At 40.1% G+C, this 25,336-nt stretch overlaps 1 long non-coding RNA gene across 1 annotated transcript; it reads left to right on the forward strand.

The window, feature by feature from the left end:
* The first annotated feature begins 5,771 nt into the window (after window positions 1-5,771).
* Window positions 5,772-25,280, forward strand: LOC144589272 (uncharacterized). Its single transcript, XR_013545310.1, has 2 exons — window positions 5,772-11,055; window positions 14,286-25,280. It is a non-coding gene; the product is annotated as an uncharacterized LOC144589272 (long non-coding RNA).
* The last annotated feature ends 56 nt before the right edge of the window (window positions 25,281-25,336 follow it).

The raw sequence follows: 25,336 nt of genomic DNA on the forward strand, positions 1-25,336 counted from the left end.
TGAAGATCCCAAGTTCAATCTTCAATTGTTGCAGAATCAGATATGGAAAGAAGCCGATATGGAGGGAAGCTGGAGATCATCTGGTATAGGGTAGGTGACTGATGTTCCACTCTGAGTGTCCTGATTTCTTATTCCAAAGTACTCAGGTGCACAACACTCATTCATCGCATGGATCCAGAAAGCTGAGCAATGCCAGGGCAGGGGCAGCTGGTGAGTCCAGGTTTGCAGAGGTAGGCAATGTGCTCCAGGTTTTCATCTGAACCTTAAAGAAAGCAACTCAAGCTGCTGAATCTTCCTTCCAGAATAGGTTCAGCTACTTGGATTGCACCTATAACATTCAGATTAAAATCCAGCACATATTCATCATCCTTATGGACCTAGAGGTACCAATAGCTGTAATTGGGGAGCTCTTTATGGAGACGGAGATTGCCATCTTTCTCAAAAATCTGGAAGATCAATTAATGGTGTCAACTAAAAAAAAATCTACCTCCACCCTTGCTATTCCAGAAACTATAGATTTTTCCCCTTCCTTTTTTTACGTGAAGAAACAGCTTCCCCTCCTTTGCCTGACATTTAAACCCTTTAGGCACAAAGGTCATTACAAACAGTATCAACATGCTGTACCCTTTTAGTTTTCTCAGCTCTCAGAGCCAGAAGGCTACTAGCAGGATCTTTATGGCTAAATCTAAGGAGACCTAGGTCCAAATCCTACCATGGTCAGCAATGATGATCATGGAGCAACCATTAATCAGCCACTATTTGTCAAAACAATTTCATAGGGTTGCTGTTGGAATAAAAGGGGCTAGAACCAGAGCTTGCGAAAATTACTTTGGTACTATAGCTCCCCAATTTCACCCCAAACACCACCACTGTGGATGTACAGGCTATGTGTATTTGGGACTTCTAGCCCAAAAATGTAACTTTTCCAAGCCATGGAAGAACATCATATGTTGCCTTGAGTGTCTTGGGGAACAGCTGAAGATTTTTAAAACAGTAGTAAACCTCACAACAGTTTGCTCAATTCCCCTTGTGTACACATACCAAATAGCATATAGAGTTGCTTCTGTATAATGTGATCTCACTGTACACATGGATATTTCAACAAGGTTGATGGGTCTTTCCTAGACTGGTCACACTGGGGGTGGGGGGTCGGGGGGAGGATGACAGAACTCCTGAAACTTTGGTAGCTGTTACAACCAATTGGATCCAGAAATTATCTAGACAATATACATGGCTTTCAGAACAATTATTAAAACAATTCTTTCTCCTTGATTCTGCACCAAGAACGTAGTTGCCTCCAGTTCCAATGTCCTCCTGCAAGTATTAGGTGCCATATCTTCTGTGCCCCTTATTGGATTGCTGCCTTCTTGTGGCAAAGGGGCTTGAGTAGTTCAGAGAAACTATAGGCTATGCCATGCATGGACACCCAAGACGGAGAGTTCTGACTCAACATGATCCACCTGGAGCAGGAAGTGGCAAGCCACTCCAGTATCTTTGCCAAGAAAACTCCATGGACAGGAACAAAAGGCTAAAAGATATGATGCTGGAAGATGAGCCCCTCAGGTTGGAAGGCATCCTACATGCTACTGAGGAAGAGTGGAGGACAAGTAGCTCCACAGCTAATGGTTGGGCCAAAGCCGAAAGGACGCTCAGCTGCGGACACGCCTGGAAGTGAAAGGAAAGTCCAATGCTGCAAAGAAAAATACTGCATAGGAACCTGGAATGTAAGATCTATGAACCTTGGTAAGCTGAATGTGGTCAAACAGGAGATGGCAAGAATAAACATGGACCTCCTGGGCGTCAGTGAACTAAGCTGGATGGGAATGGGCGAATTCAATTCAGACGATTATCATATTACTATTGTGGGCAAGAATCCCGTAAAAGAAAAGGAGTAGCCCTTGCAGTCAACAAAAGAGTGGGAAAAGCTGTACTATCTCAAAAATGATAGAATGGTTTCAATACGAATCCAAGGCAGACCTATCAACATCACAGTCATCCAAGTTTATGCACCAACCACCAATGCTAAAGAGGCTGAAATTGACCAATTCTATGAAAACTTACAACACCTTCCAGAACTGACACTAAAGAAAGATGTTCTTGTCCTTATAGGGGACTGGACTGCTAAAATAGGGGGTCAAGAGATAAAAGGAGCAACAGGTACGTTTGGCCTTGGAGTTCAAAATGAAGCAGGGCAAAAGCTAATCGAGTTTTGTCAAGAGAACAAGCTAGTCATCACAAACACTCTTTTCTAACAACACAAGAGGTGACTCTACACATGGAAATCACCAGATGGGCAATACCGAAATCAGATTGATTATGTTCTCTGCAGCCAAAGATGAAGAAGCTCTATACCAGTGGTTCTTAACCTTGGTTACTCAGGTGTTTTTGAACTGCAACTCCCAGAAACCCCAGCCAGCACAGCTGGTGGTGAAGGCTTCTGGGAGTTGCAGTCCAAAAACACCTGAGTAAACCAAGGTTAAGAACCACTGCTCTATACAGTCAGCAAAAACAAGACCTGGAGCTGATTGTGGCTCTGATCATCAGCTTCTTGTAGCAAAATTCAAGTTTAAACTGAAGAAAGTATGAAAAACCATTGGGCTAGTCAGGTATAATCTAAACCAAATCCCTTATGAATACACAGTGGAAGTGAAGAACAGATTTAAGGAACTTGATTTGGTGGACAGAGTGCCTGAAGAACTATGGATGGTGAACTGTAACACTGTACAGGAGGCAGCAACCAAAACCATCCCAAAGAAAAGGAAATGCAAGAAAGCAAAGTGGCTGTCCAACAAGGCCTTACAAATAGCAGAGAAGAGAAGGGAAACAAAATGCAAGGGAGATAGGGAAAGTTACAGAAAATTGAATGCAGACTTCCAAAAATTAGCAAGGAGAGACAAGAGGGCCTTCTTAAATGAACAGTGCAAAGAAATAGAGAAAAAGAACAGAAAGGGAAAAACAGAGATCTGTTCAAGAAAATAGGATATATTAAAGGAACATTTTGTGTAAAGATGGAAGTGATAAAGAACAAAAATGGTAGGGACCTAACAGAAGCTGAAGACATCAAAAAGAGGTGGCAAGAATACACAGAAGAATTAAAGCAGAAAGATCTGGATTTCCTGAACAACCCAGATAGTGTGGTTGCTGACCTTGAGCCAGACATCCTGGAGAGTGAAGTCAAGTGGGCCTTAGAAAGCATGGCTAACAACAAGGCCAGTGGAGGTGATAGCATTCCAGTGGAACTATTTAAAATCTTAAAAGATCATGCTGTTAAGGTGCTACACTCAATTTGCCAGCACGTTTGGTAAAGTCAGCAGCGGCCAGAGGATTGCAAAAGATCAGTTTACATCCCAGTCCCTAAGAAGGGCAGTGCCAAAGAATGCTGGCGTGCTGTGTCCTGGCGTGCTCTGGTCCATGGGGTCACGAAGAGTCGGATACAGCTTGATGCTAAACAACTTCTGAGCTGCTTCCAATTTGCATGCTACAGGTAATTTTGGAGACTGTGTGTTTCACCTAATCCTGTTTCCCCATCTTTACCACCAAGTCTCATTGATGCTTTTAAAAAAAATCTTTATATTTTATGATTTCCCACAGTAGTAAAAAAATTGTACTCAACAGTACTATTACAATTTTCAGCTATTAATGGACCTACTCTTTTTGTTTCTTTCTGTTAACTTCTAATAATTGTCCTGGATTTTACCTTAAAGGATAAATGTACAAACAGAATGCCTGAAAACATATCAATGTCCCCAGAGAGGGGGGCTTTTTGTTTCTGTTATAATTCTCTATAATAAAACATGAAGAACTTGAGTTGGTTGGTGGATGCCAACCACTGGAAGGACAGATCCTGAAGCTGAGGCTCCAATACTTTGGCTATTTCATGAGAAGAGAAGACTCCCTGGAAAAGATTGAAAGGCATGTGAAGATGTCATTTGATACCAGTTATGCAAGATGACTTGTATTTTGATACCAGTCATGCAAGATAGAATTTCTGACATTCTCTCTTCTATGCAAGTATTAAAGACACAGAAATATTTTTTTCTATAGCCGCCTTAGTCCTTCTTTAATCTATTTGATTCATAACACAATTTCTCAATGGTCTTGCCTTGATTTTTCTCTCTACTGTATTACATCACTATCTCCTTCCCTATGCAGCTCCATTGGCCAATGATTACCCATCTTTAAGTCTTCAGAATCTATTATATATTCCACAGAATCTTCAAACATTTAGCAGCCCTACCGGCCAATACTGTGAGTCATCCTTCCTCACTTTTGGCCCAGCTGGCTGGGGGTGATGGGAATTGCAGGCCCACAAAGCAAGAGGGGCACAGATTCCGCTCCTCTGTATACACTTCTCCCACAGACCATGCTGGCTCAGGGATTCTGGCAGTTGTGATCCAAAAAAGTTAACTTTTCTCTGACTTGCGATCACTCTATAACAAGCATCTGCTGTAAAGATGAATGAATAATGTTTCAAAAGTGTCACAAGGCTGCCATCCTCTGGTACCAATTAGTACTGCACGTTATGAGCATATATCTAGCATTCGTACAGAAACTAGGATTACCCAAATTATGAAATAATAATATAATATAATATAATATAATATAATATAATATAATATAATATAATATAATATAATATAATATAATATAATATAATATAATATATAAAAATAATAATAATATAAACCAAAATCACAGTTTACAAAACAGGCAAAAACAAAAGTAGAAGAAAAAAAGAACACAAAAATGTTGTGGCACTTTAAAGACTAACTACTATATTTTAATGTGAGCTTTCATGGACAAGTCCATTTCATCGGACATAACAGTGGGACTACATGACAAACATTTATACATGGCCCCAAATCAGAGATTGTGTTTGGGCACCAATTGTTGATCTGGCAATTACCTTTAAAACCCTTGTTGCTATTTCAGTGGACATGTCCACAAAAGCTCACTTTAAAATATAGCAGCTAATCTTTAAGGTGCCACAAAGTTTTTGTACAATTTTTTTTATTTTGTTTTTGCCTGATATGCTAGCACAGACTAATACAGCTGCCTCTTCTAAAGCAATTTAAAGAGTAGTCACATTTAATACACAACAAGATGATACATTAGAGGGGGAAATTGCTATAATAATGTTCCAAATAAATAAGTTAATCACATACTCACAGGAACTTCTGCTTTATATCAGTGTTAATGCTCCGCCATAAAATATAAGGTGGGGGTTAGAACTGTCCTAACTTTGATCAATGTTTCACCTTTAGATGAACTTTTTGTCCATTTAAGAATGGCTTCACAGTCTGTTTTCTGATATGGTAAATTAAGCCTAATGATAATTTTTTGTCTTAGCTGTTTCATGCAGATCATTTCTTGTGAAAATGCCCCCAGTCCCGTGGTGTCCGTTGTATTTAAGCTATCAAGGGAAAGACATGGTAGAGAACAAACAGACTTCCAGACATTCTGGATGGTACTTCAGATTTAATCCACTACTTTCATATTACTTCATATGCAGAAATTTCTCTCGTGTCCTTCATCTGTAACATCTAGTTCTCATGTAACATCTAGACTGGCTCTAGGGAAAATACTGTCCTGAAGAAATAAGCTCACTATTCACCTGTTTAAAATGAAGTTAAAATGATGTGAAGCTGCCTGATTTTTGTTTCTATTCAATGAAGGTGCAGAGGACTATACAACATTCCAAACATATTATTAAGAAAGGTCATGTAAAATGGATTGGTGCATTTCTGCAGAATAAAAAGTGATGAGGATGAGGTAGCATTGCAAGTACTATATTTGCCACATTAGGAGGTGTTACTTAAATGGACAGGTGACTATCTAGATGATTGCAACTTACAGACGCCACTGGCTGCCAGACTCTTTTGACTTATAAAGCTCTGAATGACTTGGGTCCAAGCTACTTGAAAGATTGCATCTCCCTTTATGAGCCTGCTCAGGTTTTTAAATCATCAGCGTACGCTTTTGCTTCAATACCACCACCTTCACTGGTTCATTTGGTGAGGACATCAGAGAGGGCCACATTTATTTATTTATTTATTTATTTATTTATTTATTTATTTATTTATTTATTTACTTACTTACTTACTTACTTACTTACTTACTTATTCACTCACTCACTCACTCACTCACTCACACACACACACACACACACACACACACACACACACACACATACATACATACATACATACATACATACATACAGTGGTGCCTCGCAAGACGAACAGCTCGCAGGACGAAAACCCACAAGACAAATGGTTTTTGCAATCACTGTGGTGCCTCACAACACGGCTTCTTCTATGGCCGTGCTTCACAAGACAGTTTTTTCCCCCCCAAGACCGATGCCTCGCAAGACAAAAATAATTCATTCGTCTTGCGAGGTTCCCATATGAATGCATAGGTTCCCCTATGGGAAACCGCTTTTCACAAGATGAAAATTTTACAAGACAGCACTACTCGCGGAATGAATTACTTTCGTCTTACGAGGCACCACTGTACATACGTACGTATGTACGTACATACGTACGTACGTACGTACACACACACACACACACAGATGGGCCCAAATGGTCGGTTTGGTAGTTCATGCCGGTTTGTTTATCAGCCAAACAGGTGTTCAGCACTTCAAAGCCCCACTTCCTACAGTGGGTGACCACTTGGTGTGGCCTGGCTTCTCTGCCCTGCCTCCTTTTGGCAAAGTGGGGCTTTGAAGCACCAAACATCTATTTGTCCAATCAATGAATTTGCATGAACCACCAAACTAGTGGTTTCTGCCCATCTTTAACTCAAATATTTAATATGTTAAAAATATTGCACTGAAACCTGTGTGGGCCATGATCCTCAACCCCCAAACAGCTGCAAAGAAAATTGGAGCCTTAGTGTCCAGGACAAGACAAATGACATGGCCACAGTAGGAAGAATAGCACTATACTAATTAACCTACTTCATTGTGCTGACATAGTTGAGTAGGTTGGAATGTCTGGCTGAAGAGAGGAGGCTTAGAGATTGAATCCCTACTGTACCTCTTTGGAAAGAGACTAGCCGATACATCTGGAACATGTGTGGCTGATGGAGTTGTGTGCCCTGACAACTGTGTGGCCTTGGGAAAGCTGCACAGTATCAGAGCATGCCCAGAAGAAGGGATGGGCAAACCCCTTCTGAGTACTTGATACCTTGAAAAACCATATGTCGGAATCAACTTGACAGAACATTATTAATTGTTCTTTGATTGGCCTTTTGAAATCATGGCATGGTTGCTCTGGCTTTCTTCTTCTGGATGTCATCATAGCTCTTCTGACTTCGGATGCAGCAGCTGTAAACAATGGTGTTATGTTGAATGTGTACCAGTATTCTGAGTTCTTTAGTTAGTAACTTTTTCCTCCAGGGATTTCCAAAAATAGACAAACAGCAGGGGTGAGGAAAGAAAGTATTTATGGTTGTCCAATACGTTTCACTGTCAGTTTCACTCTTCGACATCTGAATGTTTCTTAGAAGCCCAAGTTCTTCCACCCTGTCTATTAAGAAAGTTGCAAATTGTACTATATCCTGGAAATAAGAGGGCATGCTCATGGAACCAAATTCATTAATAGTTACACTGATTTCCAGCTTGGAGAGGGTTGTGTTTTATCTGCTTATCAAAAATGAAGATGAACCTTTCTTCTGCAAAAACACGGTTCGGTGCTCTTAAGCTTATATCTTTGGCCAGCTTCTATGAAAAGCCAATGGTAGAATTCACCTTAAAATCAGTAGCTCCTACTATCTCTGCCTCCTTCATCTTTCCAAGATGAACAGTGTCCCAATTATATCAGCTGGGAGATTTTCTGCTATGGGGTTTGCTTCCTTCCATAAATCTGGGAAGTACAATACACAAACCAGAAACCGCAAAGTATGCCAGACTTACTGGGTTGCATCCCCTTTCCTTAACTAGTCAGAAACAACAGCCCCACCTCTCTCTCTCTCTCTCTCTTCTTATTTGAAAACAATCATTCTGAGTGGCACTTAAGAAGTACCATGCTATCATCATCCTATTTTTCTTCTTCTTGGAACTGCAGAGCTGGGTTATCAAGTTCAGCTCCGGTCAGGGAAACAAAGTGGGGAACTGAACTCCCAACCTTGCCTAAATCTCTGAGCTATCCAGCAGTTTAGGCAAACCATATCTTTAAAGTGGAAAGAATCACAAGACTGTTCTCATTCAGACCCATGGCTTCGAGTGTTTGGCTCTTTAAAACCTGGGGATGGTAGAGTTTGGAGCTATAGCCTCTTAGAGTGAGAGTCAAGCTATGCAGGGATCACAGGATTCTTAACGGAACTCGATCCCAGAGATATTGTTTCAGGCATAAAAGAAATGTTCATGCTAGATGAGCTGCTGAGGTTGTAATTAGTGGCTTGGTTTTACCTCCTTGAATGCAATTTGGACCTGAGCAATTGGACTGGCAAGTGAAGTCAATATTTATCTCCAGAGCAAACTAAATGGCAAAATGTGGAGGACAGAGAATCAGATAGGTAGGATGATTGGATATCTTTTTTAATTGAAGGGAATGCTGCTTCTGTGGGGAAATGTGATTGTGGTTGATCACGAAACAAAGGAAGGCTAATTGCCTTAGAGAGAGAACAAAGGAGTCCACAGCAAAAGTCGGAGCCAGCGGAGCCAACTGGCAACGCCCTGAGGGCTCTTTTATTGACTTAGCATGATTACATAGTAGGTTATGAGAGAATCAGATAGGATACTAGTTACCTAACTGTAACTAGGATTGGCTAGAATAACCCTTTGATCTTATGCTCTACCTCTAAGCGAAAGGGCAGAATAAGGGGCTACCCCGCCTGCTGGCAGCTGCTGTATCCTGCTAGGAGTGTTTGTATGCCAGTGGAACAGAATGCAGCTACAAACTTTAAGCAGAGGTTTCCCACATGTAATCTCTGATATTAGCTGGATTAATTAAACATCTGTCTTTCCTCTGAAACAAATGGCTAGTGACACAGGAACTCCACAGGTAGAAGAAATATAATTCCTAAGATACACAGTGTTCACGAGTCAGTAGGACATCATGACTCAGTCCTTTGACTTTTCGTAATATGTTGACATATTCATTTCTTTTGCCAGCACATTTAATGATATTAATAATGTGTTTGTTATCCCAAAAGGCTAACTATGAGATTGAGGTTTTCTACAAGATGATTTCGCAGCTCATCATGCTGAGACATATGGCTGCAGCAAAGGCATTTCCACTGTAGCATTTAATATAATAAGGATTTTCTTTTTGTGATCAGAAATGAGATTAACAGCTGTCTCTAAAAATCAGGCTGCCAAATGCAATTGATTTTCCTGTTTTTCTTCATAATCAACAGCAAAGGATTTTACTTGTGTTTACTCCTAAAACTATTTTTTTTACAGTGCTGTGTTGTTTTCCACTTTGAAAGTCCTTTATGATACCAGCTGTAGTTATGTGCCATAAACCACAGTAGCCTTGAATAATTGTAAACAATAATTAAGATGTGATTACCATGGGATGTACCATTTGGCAGCATCATTAAATGTTTGCTTGAAAGCACATCTTAATACATTTTACCCAAAGAGTTATCAATGTATTTTCATCCCTATCAGGAACAGATGTTTTTTAAGCTAAAGGGTATCAACTAGCCATTCAGGATTGGAATATATTAAATTATTAAACTTTAACTCAGATTAATATATCGTTACTAAGCTCATTTCCTCAAATCTACTGTGGGGACAATAGCTACACTTAGAGAGAATGGTGAACCCTGGAATAGAGGGAAAATCATATTGTCCCTGCTAATAATTTTAAAAAGGTTCATCACTCCACCTTGTGAAACATGGCTCCACTATAGTATTGCAGTAGATCAAAACATTCTGCACAATAGAGGTGTACCATTCTTCTTCTGCTTCCCCTTCATGACTCGATCTCCCAGAATTCTCCAAGAATTCTTTAGGCAGAATTTTAGGAGTTCTAGCCCATGGGCAAACACATTTACAGATATTTTAACAAACCTACATCTAACTCACTTGGAACAGACCCCATATTCTGAGCTGTCGTGGGCTTCCTTCCTCTCCAAGAAGGAAACTGATCCAGTGCTTCCTGGGAGGTGTAGGGCTTTGTGGGAGGTGTAGTTCTTTGGTGCATTGTCATTTGCTTCTGTGCCTGAAGCTGGAAAATGTTGTTGGTTAACAAAGGTGTACCATTTGAGAGATGAAGAATAGCATTCTTCGTAATGCTTCTCTCAGAGGTATCTGATCTCTTTAATGAAGGAAAATACCTGTTCGACAAAGACTTGTTAGAGTTCTGACATGAGAGATGGCATAAGATAAGAGGCAGCAGATGGCACTTTCTCTTTGCAATTAGTTTTAGAGACATGCCATCTGATGCAAACAGCTTGTAAAGCCATATACTTTGTCAAGTACTTGTGAATCTATAGAATCAGGTTAATAGATAAAAATAATTATGTGCTGTCAAGTCAATTCTGACTAGACCCTAGGATTTTCTAAGTAGATAGCATTCAGACGTAGTTTCCTATTCCCTTCTTCTGGGGGCATCCTGGGACTGTGCAGTTTTCCGAGGCCACACAGGCTGGTTCTTCTGGGATGCACAATGGGGATCTAAACCCTCAACCTCTGACTCCTCGGCCAGATATCTAATGCACTCAACTATCCAGCTAGCTAGGGTAACAGACATGGCTCCTTTTAAACATCTTGTTGATCTTGCCTTTTCCAATCATGGACCCTCCAGATGAGTTAGACTCCCAGATCCCATCATTCTCAGCCCTATGCATGCTAGAGATAATAAGCGTTGTAGTACAACATATCTTGAGAATGTAAGGTTGAGAAGGCTGACATAAGTATTTGCTCTTTGATTACCAGGATAGTGTAAGGCACAGATAAACCACCTCCAAAATTATGGGTTCCACATATGCTCATTTCTCCTTACTCAGGGGCCTATCTTTTCTCATCATGCCCCCACCATTTTTTTCTTATAAATTTTGTTTAGGTTTTTAAAACTAAAAAAGTCCCCTTATGCCCTCTGTGTGTGTGTTTAGTCGTTTAGTCGTGTCCGACTCTTCGTGACCCCATGGACCAGAGCACGCCAGGCCCTCCTGTCTTCTACTGCCTCCCGGAGTTGTGTCAGGTTCATGTTGGTTGCTTCGCAGACACTGTCCAGCCATCTCATCCTCGGTCGTCCCCTTCTCCTCTTGCCATCACACCTTCCTAACATCAAGGTTTTTTCCAAGGACTCTTTTCTTCTCATGAGATGGCCAAAGTACTGGAGCCTCAGCTTCAGGATCTGTCCTTCAAGTGAGCATTCAGGGTTGATTTCCTTTAGAACTGATAGGTTTGTTCTCCTTGCAGTCCAGGGGATTCTCAAGAGCCTCCTCCAGCACCACAATTCAAAGGCATCAATTCTTCGGCGGTCTGCTTTCTTTATGGTCCAGCTCTCACTTCCATACATCACGACAGGAAAAACCATAGCTTTGACTATTCGGACTTTTGTTGGCAAGGTGATGTCTCTGCTTTTCAAGATGCTGTCAAGATTTGTCATCGCTTTCCTCCCAAGAAGAAGGCGCCTTTTAATTTCAGGGCTGCTGTCTCCATCTGCAGTGATCATGGAGCCCAGGAAGATAAAATTTGACACTGCCTCCATATCTTCCCCTTCTATTTCCCAGGAGGTGATGGGACCAGTGGCCATGATCTTAGTTTTTTTGATGTTGAGTTTCAGACCGTTTTTTGCACTCTCCTCTTTCACTCTCATTACAAGGTTCTTTAATTCCTCCTCACTTTCTGCCATCAGAGTGGTATCATCTGCATATCGGAGGTTGTTGATATTTCTTCCGGCAATCTTAATTCCGGCTTGGGTTTCTTCCAGTCCAGCCTTCCGCATGATGTATTCTGCATATAAGTTAAATAAGCTGGGGGACAATATACAGCCTTGCCGTACTCCTTTCCCAATTTTGAACCATTCAGTTGTTCCATGACCAGTTCTAACTGTTGCTTCCTGTCCCACATATAGGTTTCTCAGGAGACAGATAAAGTGGTCAGGCACTCCCATTTCTTTAAGAACTTGCCATAGTTTGCTGTGGTCCACACAGTCAAAGGCTTTCGCGTAGTCAATGAAGCAGAAGTAGATGTTTTTCTGGAACTCTCTGGCTTTCTCCATAATCCAGCGCAAGTTAGCAATTTGGTCTCGAGTTCCTCTGCCTCTTCGGAATCCAGCTTGTACTTCTGGGAGTTCTCGGTCCACATACTGCTGAAGCCTACCTTGTAGGATTTTGAGCATAACCTTGCTAGCATGTGAAATGAGTGCAATTGTACGGTAGTTGGAGCATTCTTTGGCACTGCCTTTCTTTGGGATTGGGATGTAGACTGATCTTTTCCAATCCTCTCGCCACTGTTGAGTTTTCCAAACTTGCTGGCATATTGAATGTAGCACCTTAACAGCATCATCTTTCAAGATTTTAAATAGTTCAACTGGAATGCCATCACCTCCACTGGCCTTGTTGTTAGCCAGGCTTTCTAAGGCCCACTTGACTTCGCTCTCCAGGATGTCTGGCTCAAGGTCAGCAACTACATTGTCTGGGTTGTCCGGGATATCCAAATCTTTCTGATATAATTCCTCTGTGTATTCTTGCCACCTCTTCTTGACGTCTTCTGCTTCTGTTAGGTCCTTCCCATTTTTGTCTTTTATCATGTTCATCTTTGCGCAAAATGTTCCTCTAATATGTCCAATTTTCCTGAACAGATCTCTGGTCTTTCCTTTTCTGTTATCTTCCTCTATTTCTTTGCATTGTTCATTTAAGAAGGCCCTCTTGTCTCTCCTTGCTATTCTTTGGAAGTCTGCATTCAAGTTTCTGTAACTTTTCCTATCTCCCTTGCATTTTGCTTCCCTTCTCCTCTCTGCTATTTCTAAGGCCTCGTTGGACAGCCACTTTGCTTTCTTGCATTTCCTTTTCTTTGGGATGGTTTTCGTTGCTGCCTCCTGGACAATGTTACGAGCCTCTATCCAAAGTTCTTCAGGCACTCTGTCCACCAAATCTAGTTCCTTAAATCTGTTCTTTACTTCCACTGTGTATTCATAAGGGATTTGGTTTAGATTATACCTGAGTGGCCCAGTGGTTTTTCCTAATCACTTCAGTCTAAGCTTGAATTTTGCTATGAGAAGCTGATGATCAGAACCGCAGTCAGCTCCAGGTCTTGTTTTTGCTGACTGTATAGAGCTTCTCCATCTTTGGCTGCAGAGAATATAATCAATCTGATTTCGATATTGCCCATCTGGTGATTTCCATGTATAGAGTCGCCTCTTGTGTTGTTGGAAAAGAGTGTTTGTGATGACCAGCTTATTCTCTTGACAAAATTCTGTTAGCCTTTGTCCTGCTTCATTCTGAACTCCAAGGCCAAACTTCCCTGTTGTTCCTTTTATCTCTTGGCTCCCTACTTTAGCATTCCAGTCCCCTAGAATGAGAAGAACATCTTTCTTTGGTGTCAGTTCTAGAAGGTGTTGTAAATCTTCATAGAATTGGTCAATTTCAGTCTCCTCAGCAATGCTGGTTGGTGCATAAACTTGGATTATTGTGATGTTGAATGGTCTGCCTTGGATTCGTATTGACATCATTCTATCATTTTTGAGATTGTATCCCATTACAGCTTTTCCCACTCTTTTGTTGACTATGAGGGCTACTCCATTCCTTCTACGGGATTCTTGCCCACAGTAGTAGATATGATAATCATCTGAGCTGAATTCGCCCATTCCTGTCCATTTTAGTTCACTGATGCCCAGGATGTCGATGTTTATTCTTGCCATCTCCTGTTTGACCACCTCCAGCTTCCCAACGTTCATAGATCCTACATTCCAGGTTCCTATGCAGTATTCTTCTTTGCAGCATTGGATTTTCCTTTCACTTCCAGGCACGTCCACAGCTGAGCGTCCTTTCGGCTTTGGCCCAACCACTTCATTAGCTCTGGAGCTACTTGTACTTGTCCTCCGCTCTTCCTCAGTAGCATGTTGGACGCCTTCCGACCTGAGGGGCCCATCTTCCAGCGTCATATCTTTTAGCCTTTTGTTTCTGATCATGGGACGTTCTTGGCAAAGATACTGGAGTGGCTTGCCATTTCCTACTCCAGGTGGATTGCGTTTAGTCGGAACTCTCCACTATGTCCTGTCCGTCTTGGGTGTCCCTGCACGGCATAGCCCATAGCTTCTCTGAGTTACTCAAGCCCCTTCGCCACGACAAGGCAGCAATCCATGAAGGAGTATGCCCTCTAGTGGATCAAAATATATATTTTTAGAAAACTTTTTTTTTAGAGTGTGGGGAGACAGAGGTGCTGGGAACCACATGGCAAAATTGCCCCTGTGCAACCCTAGGTGAACATAACGGAAAATTTTAATTCCCTCAACATTGGGTGTTAAGGATGATAAGGGTCCTAAGGTTATTCATGAGAGTATTTGGGCCCCTGGGGGCAACATTCAGATCCTGGAATATACACTGTCCATTCCTGGTAAAGGGGGAGAGAATAGAAGGCAAAACTCAGAACAGTTAGTTTCTCAGCAATTGTAGAGCAAATAAGTAACTTTTCTAAGGGTTAACTGAGGGCAAGCAAGTTCTCTGTTCTATAGTTTCCCACCAAGACATCACTGACTTTAACAAACAAGAGTGCAATTCTTTGAGAAGTCACACTAACAATGTCAGACTAAGTGATGTCTCTACACAATTCTCCAGCCTTGCCATAAAGTCTGTCCTTCATTTTCTGGGACAGTAAACAATCTTAAAAGGGAAGCCTTGAAATCATGATGACCCACACATCCTTCAAACTGCAAGATGCTAGCAAATCTAAATTGAGTTCTCCTTCCTCTGGAAATGGCAATTGAGCTCTCAAATACAGAGGCAATGTGCCAGATGCAAAGGATAACAAAATGATGAAGTAAGTTTGGGGGACAGCCCTCTATAAATTCTAATCTGCTGCCTATTTTAAAGGCCTCTTCTCCACTGAATAGAGTAAGAGTTGGAAAATGAAGCAGAGGAACAGTCTCATAAGAAATCAGGCCAGGAAAGCCATATCCAGCAGGAAGAAGATGAACAGGCAGCGAGAATTATTACAGATACATCATTGTATCTTTAAAAAAACGATTCAGAGAATTCCATTAAATATACCCTTACAGAAAAATAATTTTGAGACACTGGGTCAAAAGAGAACTTGCATTTCAAAAAGTATTTCCCTCCAGGCACTAGGTTATATTACAGAGTTTGACTTCTTTTATCTAGTGTGCCACCTAACATGTACCTGTCATGTCTTTTTTATTTTTATTTTTACCTGCTCTGGTACCTATGTCAAAAGATGTGTAGGAGCATCTCTGCGTAGTAAATTTTTTTTAGAAATAAGTGCCAGTATCTTTGATACTGAAATAATGTACCTAATTCATCCTGTCTGAAATCTTCATTTTTGTAAGACTGAGCATCAAACCAGACAATATGTTAATTTTATAGTGGTTATCTATGATACTGTCTCTGTTTTATTTATGAGAAAATACACAGAAACCCAATAGGGTTCGGACTCACATTGCACAGGTAGGAGTTGAAACTCCCTCCCCCCCCCATATGTAATGCTAGATTTATTCCTGACCTCCACAGGGCCTTTAAAAGGGGGGAGGCGTGGTCTATATTAGTGTCAGTGGAGTTTCTCTCCCTTTCTAGAATCTATATGGGGTGGTACAGATTGGAATCTTAAAAACCGGGTGGAAGAGGCTTAATCCTCTCCTAATTGTACACAGTCTGTCACCTGTGGTTTTACTTGTAAGAAGAGAAAAAATTGCTTCACAACCAAAGGATATGTTCTCAATGTATCAGCAAGTTTAACCTTAAGTCTAAACAGCAGCCCCAATAGCTACAACAACTGGATTTATCTTTGTACTTTAAAAAATGTCCCTAACCTCTGTGTTGTTGTTTTGTACCATCTGGCCCAATGCAGTATTTTAATTAAATAATTAAATGCTGAGAAGGTTGATTCCAACTTCCAGCAACCCTCCCAGGGTTTTCTAGTACTCGGAAAGAGTTTTCTGGTTCTTCTGTTTGGGACCATGCAGCTTGGCCAAGGCCACACAGTGTGTGTTTCTTGCAGGGGCAGGAGAGATGATTCCATCGGCCACATACATTCCTGGTGGTTTCAGTTGGCTCCTATCATGGGTGGTACAGTGAGGATTCAAACTCCCAGCCGGTAGCTGGGCAGAGAGGCACTCCAACCCACCAAGCTAGAAGAACTCACAGGAAACGTTCTAGAGAGCTCAAAAGCCTGCCTGCACTTTGGGGGGCATTTTGCTTGAACCTAATAAAGGAACTTTTGAAAAGTAGATTCCAGATTTTTTTCCCCTTGGTACAGCCCAACACAACTGTCTTTGGGCTTTATGATCTATAGCTCTGAGATCAATGTGGAAATGCAAATCATGGCCCCCTTTGAGGTTTACTGAGACTGAGACAGCTCATAAAGTCTTCTCTTTAGCAGTGCCAAATTCTGCAATCTCCTGAGCTAAGGGGCCCATTCAGTTTCCCTCTTTGGTATTTTATCCCAGTCTGGTTGCTTTCTCTCTTAGCAAGCCTTCCCCATTTCCTCCCCATCCTTATCACTGTATTCAGTTCTTGAGTGGGAGTTACAACAAGTGGTTGCCATTTATCCTCCTGAAACTGGATGGCTCAGCAGCTTAGGTCTCTGAGGGTTGAGAGTTCAAATCCCCACTCTGCCTCCTTGACAGACTCAGTAGGCTTAATAGACTTAGAGTAGACTTTGTCTAAAAGGGCGGGGTAGAAATCTAATCAATCAATCAATCAATCAATCAATCAATCAATCAATCAATCAATCAATCAAATAATCCAAAGGGGCCCTTCCAACTCTGCAGTTCTAAGATGATGGTGGTGGTTAAAGTACTCTTATTGAGGGTTCTAGCTAGATTGTCATGCCTTGCCCCACAGGTCATCCCCTGTCTCAGACTTTCAGGAATTTCCTTTTTTTTTCATTTTCCAATACTGTACACACCATTCCATGGTTACTGAGTGTACAGTGGTCCAGGGTTTCAAGGACTGAGTTGTCACCTTGCACATTTTCCATATGCATTTTTGGTACTTTGAAAAATGTTAGGGTTCCTCCAAGCATGCATATAATTCACACTTTTGTTTTAACCTTTTTGTGTTGAGTGTCTCATACAGAGGAAGGGAGGGAGGTTAAATTAATTAAGTGATGAATAACTATGGTGCACACAACGTTTCTGTGCGGGGCATATCAGATTTTTGTGAAAGTTGCCTTTCCTGCCCGGCCTCACTTACTGAAAGTTGTTACACTTCATCTTACATCTTGTTATCATTCCCCATTATGGGATTCCTGAACACCAGCCAGTTTACTGTGGTTTGCAAACTGCCAACAGCTGCAGATGATGACACCCAAGCCTTTAAGAGCACTAATGTATTTGGTTTTTAGCAGCATTCCCTTCTCAGTCATTGAGCCCAAGTTAGCTATTAAGAAAGGTCTATTAAGAAACACCTGGCATCTCAGAAGCATACTTTTCTGAGATCAAACCACTAAGCTGAGAGACAAATTGGACAGTGCTGCATCATGAAGCAAATATGAATATGAAACTTAGTCTCTTATCTTTCTAAGAGAGGAGTAGTTTTATGCTTGAAAGTGTCACAAGCATTATTTCTTGTCTCCTTTGCCTTGTTTCTTCCTCAAGGAACCTTCCAACATACCATGTATTTAGGTCACTGGCCAGTTTTAGGTCATGGATGGAGATGTTTTGGCCCTCTTGAAATTTTAGACTTCATTTCTCACCAGCCCCACTCCCTACAGCTATAATGGAAAAAAAGTTATGGGAGCTGAAGTCTCAAATACCTGAAAGGCCAAAGGTTTCCTATCGGTGTTCTAGAACCAGCCAATGTGAGATCTCCAACTGTCGGGAGGCAGAAGAAAGGTTTTGCAGGTCCCACGACCTACAGACTTCAAATGTTTGCAAGACAAAGGAACAACAATCAATTATGCACAAGAAAGAACATAATACAGGAGACGTCTGCTGGACCAGGCCAAAGGAGCAATGTTTAATGCAGCATCCTGTTTGCGACACTGAACAGGCAAATACTTCTAGAAAATGTACCAAACACAGTCTTAGACTATAATAGCCCTCTCATGATTTTGCCTTACATTCAGACACACAAACGAACAAAGAGATAAAGAAATATCTAAATGTCTCAACATTTGTGGGCCACCTTTTAGGACTAGCCTAAACCCACCAAAAAGGAAGACACAAATTTACATTAAAGATTATGAATTAAAATATAGTGATATCTTCTTGACCCTTTTCAGGTTTTGCTATGTTTACAAGAGCCAAGTAAGGCCACAGTTCACATCTGCAGTAATTCTCAGCCATATGTTTCAAAGCTTCTTCATCCCTTTTCTGCTGTGAGAGAATGAAGTTACCACAAGATTTCCCACTGGACAGCACTTCCACATACACACTACAGGCATCCTAGGTCCCCTTTCACCCTTACATTTGAGAATTCATTTTTCTTCTTTGTGGAATATAAGTGGATACCCTACGTTCTAGCTCCATAAGCTCCATTTTATATGTTGAAGAAATGTATTGTCCTTGAATGGAAGATTAGATAAACCTGAATGAGAAGGGATATATCTACAATTTTCAGAAGGAGGCATTAGGCCTCTGGATTTAGATGCCAAAACTGGGCAGCCAATTGTTTATATTTTTACATTTTTATTCCCAATCACCAAAGGGCAGCTTTTATGCTTTATATCCTGATGCGGGGCCACCATTTCCTATTGTACCTTAGGCAGCTGAATATCTTGGACTGATCTTGATAGACATTAGGGAATCATGAGGGGGGCGTATAGAGAAAATAATGCATCATAAACACCATCTCAATGCCTCTGCAAGTCATTTTCTCCAAGACAGATGCTGACCTGTCTCCCCACCCCATTCCAGACCATAAGTCTATTCTTGCACAGAATGCTTTGTACATATTCTGCTTGGCAGTTCCTTCCTCTTAGAAAGATAATGTGAACATCATTGTTGACTTCCACTGATACACGTATTTGGTCAGAGGCATAAAAATTTGGAACTCCAAACCAACACTTGAGATTTGAATCCAAATGCATTTGGAATTACATGGAGCCATATCCAAAATTCCTGAATTAGGGTCAAAATAGAATTTTGTGATCAGTGCATGCCTCCAGTTTTTTTCCCCCCACTGATTACAAATGCAATTGTGTTCAAGTATCCACAAAAGGAGATATGATGAAGTGAGGACAAATAAATCAAAGAAAGAAAGAAAGAAAGAAAGAAAGAAAGAAAGAAAGAAAGAAAGAAAGAAAGAAAGAAAGAAAGAAAGAAAGAAAGAAAGAAAGAAAGAAAGAAAGAAAGAAAGAAAGAAAAATATGTCATCAGTTACAGTAATCCAAATGGGATGTAACTAAGGCATGTGTCACTGCAGCCAGATTCAACATCTCCTGTAAACACTAATAGGAAGATAGCTTCTCCAGGTGTGCCAGCAGAGCAGGCTAAGGGATAGCAATCCATGGCCTTATTCAATAAAATGGAAGGGAAGCTAACAAAGCAGGGTTGGATTGCTATGTTTGCATTCGTTTAATATGATTTAACATCTAAAAGTGAAGGGTGTAAGCCTCTCAAGTCCCCTGTATTCTATACCCTGTTTCCCCAAAAATAAGACAGGATCTTATATAAATTTTTGCTCCAAAAATCACATTAGGGTTTATTTTCAGGGGATGCTTTTCTTCATGTACAATTTATGTTTATTCAAATACAGTCACTTCTTCTTCTGGTTGCTGCACAATGGTGGAGAGCAGGCTTTCACTTATCTAGGGCTTATATTACAAGCACCCTGAAAAAATCATACTAGGTCTTATTTTCAGGGAAATAGGGTAAAAAATTAATGGACTGGTGTTGTGATTTTTTTAAAAAAATACCAGACATTTTGGAGCATTAGTTTGAGTGTTATAATAGTTTTTATAGGGTTATTTCAGCAGGTGAGCTTGCATTGAAAATTTGAGATTTTGCTCAAATAAAATTAGATGTTTTGTTATCATGGGCATTGGTAGCATATATTTTAAATAGTTTACCTTGTACTGCTTAAGCTACTTCTTCCAGCTTCAAAGAATTCAGGATTTTTAAAAGCTGTGTACCATTTAGACAGTTATGGCATTTAAATTTGCACTGGTTGCTAGAGAAGAAAATGACATTGAGCCCCATTAACAGGAAGGCATTTGAAGGCAAACTTGCTTTGAAGATCTCTTTTATAGAAGTGTGTAAGGGTGTGTTTGGTTTCCTTTGGTTTATTCTGAATGGTGTTTACATTACAGTAGATATCAAGGGACATTTTACTTCCGTTTGAAAAATACAATGGGAAGCTAAATAAGCTTGGGTTTTATTTTTTAGCTCAGGGAAGAGATAACTAAGGCTGCAGACCTATACATAATCAAATCAACAGTAAGCCCTCTGAATTCAGTGGGACACTACAGAACCAACATGGGTAAGCATAGCTGGTTGAGGGACATGATAGAAATATGCATTACAAATGGATTTGGGGAAATAAATAGCCCCCTCCCACAAAATATAAAGAATACTAGAACTAGATCATTTGAATCATGCTAGATTCAAATGATCTAAAAACAGTACTAATGAGAATTTGGAAGCTATACTTGTTCAAAGTACAACCCTCAGGATGAAATCCTTTGCTTAGCTATGCAAGCGTAACTTGACATTATGCCTGTGGTAACTCCAATTGCACTGAGGCAGAAGTGCTATCCATGAAGCACTTCTGTTAGCATAGTGCACAATTAGTCAAAAAAAGGAACCATGCAACCAATCAGATAATTGCCTTGCGCAATCCTTATAGCTGGATCAGAATATCTGGCACATTTATAACAGTGGAACACTGCCTTACACCTTGATGAAGAAGATTCCCGCCTCAGAATCCCCCCGTCAGCATGGCCATCCTTTCAGGCCGGGTGAAACAAATTGCACCTTGTTTTAAAGGACAATTAATATTCCTAGAGGCTCTGAAAGCTCAGGAGCATTCAAATGAGTGGAAAAGCTGCATGCAGCTACTGGAAATGGTGTTGCCCACCCTTCATAGATGAAACCTACACATCATCTGCATTTACAAAAAAAAAGCCCCTAACAATGCTTTCTATTTAAAAAGGACTGGATGCCATACATCCCATCTCTAGGCAGCCTGGAAAATGTGGACATTCTATTTATTTTTTGTGCACATTACCAACGAATGTGCAGAAAGTAAGCACATAATCAGACATGATACAACAATCTCTGAAGTAAGTACTGCACATTTGCACGTTTGTCTACAACAGGGAAGGAAAATTTGGAAGATCCTGCCTTCTCACCAGTCTGTCACACTGCTAGGCCCTCAAGATAGTAAACCTTGCTGTAATCTGATCTTGGTGCACCAGAAGAGTGAATAGAGCTGAAATACTTTGAAGATCTAAGACTTTATCAACACAAGCAACACCTCCATCCCCATATGACTGCAACTATTTCACAGCAACATTATGTTTCACAGCTGTTATGGCTAACACATCACTTGACAGCTTATTAGAACCCATATTTTTCATCTGCATAAGAGCCCAGGTAGATGTCCATGTCATGGTGAGGCAGAAGACTAGGGCTTTGGGGAAGAAATATACAATGATGTGTAATGAAAACAAAACGTATCATGCAGCTCCAAGTTTGTAGACACACTTGTAAGAGTGAATAACCAAAAGAAATATTTCAGCAAAACATTTTAGCTTCTGCCTTCTTCAGGTGCTCTGGCAAAAGTATACCACCCACCCACACATATGCACACACACTGTAATAAAGTGTTGTAACACTATGATTCTATTTCAATCTTGGGTCACAGTTCATCAGTTGGTATTCAGGTGTGGTATGAATAGCTGACATGGAAAGGGATGTGACTGAAATGACGAATTACAGTTTATGGCATCATAATACAATCAACAAACATTTAAAGGTTGTTACAATATGTACATTTGGGGACATGGTGGCGCTGTGGGTTAAACCACAGAAGCCTCTGTGCTGCAGGGTCAGAAGACCAGCAGTAGGAAGATCGAATCCGCACACTGAAGTGAGCTCCTGTTGCTTGTTCCAGCTCCTGCCAACCTAGCAGTTTGAAAGCACGTAAATGCGAGTAGATAAATAGGTACAGTGGACCCTCGACTTACAGACGGCTCCACTTAAAGACTTTTCGAGTTACAGACTTCTCTGGCCACAAAATTTAGTTGCGACTTGCAGCCAAAGAATCGACCTACAGACCAGGGAAAAAAACAAAATGGAACAAAAACGGTCAGTTACGGATTAATCAATTTTCAATGCATTGTACGTCAATGGAGCCTCGACCTACAGACTTTTCAACCTGCAGCCACCGTTCCAATACGGAATAATTCCGTAAGTAGAGGGTTCACTGTACAAACTTGGTGGAAAGGTAACAGCATTCTGTGTCTAGTCGTGCTGGCCACGTGACCACGAAAACTGTCTTCCGACAAAACGCTGGCTCTATGGCTTGGAAACAGGGATGAGCACCGCGCCCTAGTGTCGGACACAACTAGACTAAATGTCAAGGGGAACCTTTAACTTTACCTTACAATATGTAAAAATAATGGCTGAAAACCAATAATAAGATGCAACTACAAATTTGATGAGTCAATTCCTCCTTATGTTTTGCTGATTCAATGGGCCATCTCTATCCTGTATCCCCCAAAATAAGACCCAACCTGAAAATAAGCCCTAATATGATTTTTCAGGATGCTTGTAATATAAGCCCTAACCCCAAAATAAGCCCCAGCTAAGTAAAACCCTGAACTCCACCATTGTGCAACTACCAGAAGAAGATGACATGACTGAATAAATGTTGCTTGTTGTACATGAAAAAAATAATAAAACAACATCCCCTGAAAATAAGCCCTAATGTGATTTTTGGAGCAAAAATTAATAAAAGACCCTGTCTTGTTTTTGGGAAAACACGGTGGTTGAGTTACCACTGGATATCAACCATTATGTAATAAATACAATCAAATGAATTTATACTTATATTTCAAGTATGTATTTAATGTATAATCTATATAAAACTGAAAAGATTTTACCTGTAATTTTAAGATTGCTTTGATTAATTTTGGAATGCACATGAATTCTTGACCCCAAATATAGGTACACATACTAATAAACACATGTTAAAGGACTTTTAATATTTTAAAGTTCATTTTTATTTCATAAAATTCAATGCATTCTATGGAAACAAAATTTATTGGGAATAAGTCATTCAACAATCATTAATTAAATAGAATTTATTTATTAAAATAAGTATTTATTCACTTTACTTTAATAAGGGAATAGTCACAGCTCTACAGTTTTGTAATGTTTGTAAGTCCCCCAGAGTTAAACCTCTTAAATAACAATTAACTCTTAATCTCCCTTGGCACTCTCAAGCCAAGTACACCAGAGCACAGTGCGCTGTCCTCTGAAGATGCGGGCCACAGAGACTGGCGAAATGTCAGGAAGAACCTTCAGAACATGGCCAAAGAGCCCAAAAAACCCACAACCACCATTAGATCCCGGCCGTGAAAGCCTTCGTGAATATATAACTCTTAATCTCTTAATAACAAAATAATAAACAACCAAGGTTAAGAGAAGAGATATGCTAGGGAGACACCTGGCAATTGACTTGTTTCCTCTTCAGGTTAACACTGATAAAAAGGCTTGCAATTAGCTTTATTGAGGTTGCTCCTCAGAGTTATCATTGCAAATTGCAACAGTTTTAAAAAAGCATACAGTACTGTATTTCTGGACAGGATTGGAAGGCACTTGGTCAGCCATAAAAAGGACTTGGAGCAACACAAACTCTGCTCACCCATGCTATTGTGGCTAATATTTTATATGATAAATTAACTTTTTCAAGCCCTGGATATAACACGTCTCTATCCCCAGCATCCCAAGTTAGGGTTAGGAAACACTCTTCTCTGGAAGCCTCTTTATAAAGCTAATCACATCCATTTAGTATATATTGGGATGAGCCCTTGAATTGTTGTTGGACCAATTCCCAGCATTTTACCTCATTAACGTTATTAGACTTGATGGGAGTTTGGGCGCATCTGGAGGCCCACGTTTTCCCCATTCTCCTGGTGTATATAATACTAATGTGGTCTAACTTGATACAACATAACTTCATACAAAATAGTGTTCATATTTTATAATCTGAGTGACCTACTATAGAGAGCAGATATATTAAATTATCAGTCTAGCATATTGCAGATTAATCCTGGAAGATATAGTTGCTGAGAAAATCTTCATATAAGCCCTTGATATAACATTGTGCATTTACTGTTGCTGTTGTTAACAGCAGAGCCATTATTTATTACTGTAATCTGATTTCTGGTCCTCTGTGTGCTCGTTCTTTTGGCATACCTCTTTTTAAGCAGCAATAAAATTACTGTAATATAGTTCATACATATTCATATATTTATTTAAATAAACATTTATTGTATGAAATGATTGGCAAGATACAGAAAAGCTTATGCATGTTTTCCATTAACTTATACACCTGTAAAACCCAACATTCAGAAATTTCAAGGAAATAATTCTGTCAGCAATGTTTATACTGTGAAATTATTCCGGTTGCATAATGGAACTAAAACTGATTATTAATACAGCTTGGCAGTGTGTCCTGTCAACATACGTACATGAGTGAAATCTTAAGTGGGACAATATCTATGTTACTTACTGGAATTATTTTTTAAACTAAAAACCTTATTAATAAAGATATCACCATAAAACAGTACCCCACCAAAGTTACTAAACCCTTAGTATTCAGACTACCAAGGTAATGTAGATAATGTAGATTTAAAGAATGATGTTGACTCCCCAAAACAATTACTTGCAAAATGTTCCAGAGACATCAATGGATTTAACAAAATGAATGTTGCCAAGATAATCACTGTAATATAACCAGAGGCATATTTAAATCATGCAGCTCCCCAGTAAACATAGTATATTCTCAATATAAAACTATCCTGGATTAACAATGGCCCTGAAAGCACTTTTCCACAAATCAATATAAAGTTAATAGGCATTGATCCCATTCAAGTCAATGGACTTAGCTGGCCTTAGCTAGTTACAGGCTGCAGCACTTATCTTCTAGATTTGGCAGTTTACAAATAAATGACCCCCCCCCTCAAAAAAAAATACACACACACACAAAACCTATCCATCCTGATTACAATCTTAATCTCTGATAAAGT

This window comes from Pogona vitticeps, chromosome 4 (assembly GCF_051106095.1).
Source record: "Pogona vitticeps strain Pit_001003342236 chromosome 4, PviZW2.1, whole genome shotgun sequence".
NCBI lineage: Eukaryota > Metazoa > Chordata > Lepidosauria > Squamata > Agamidae > Pogona > Pogona vitticeps.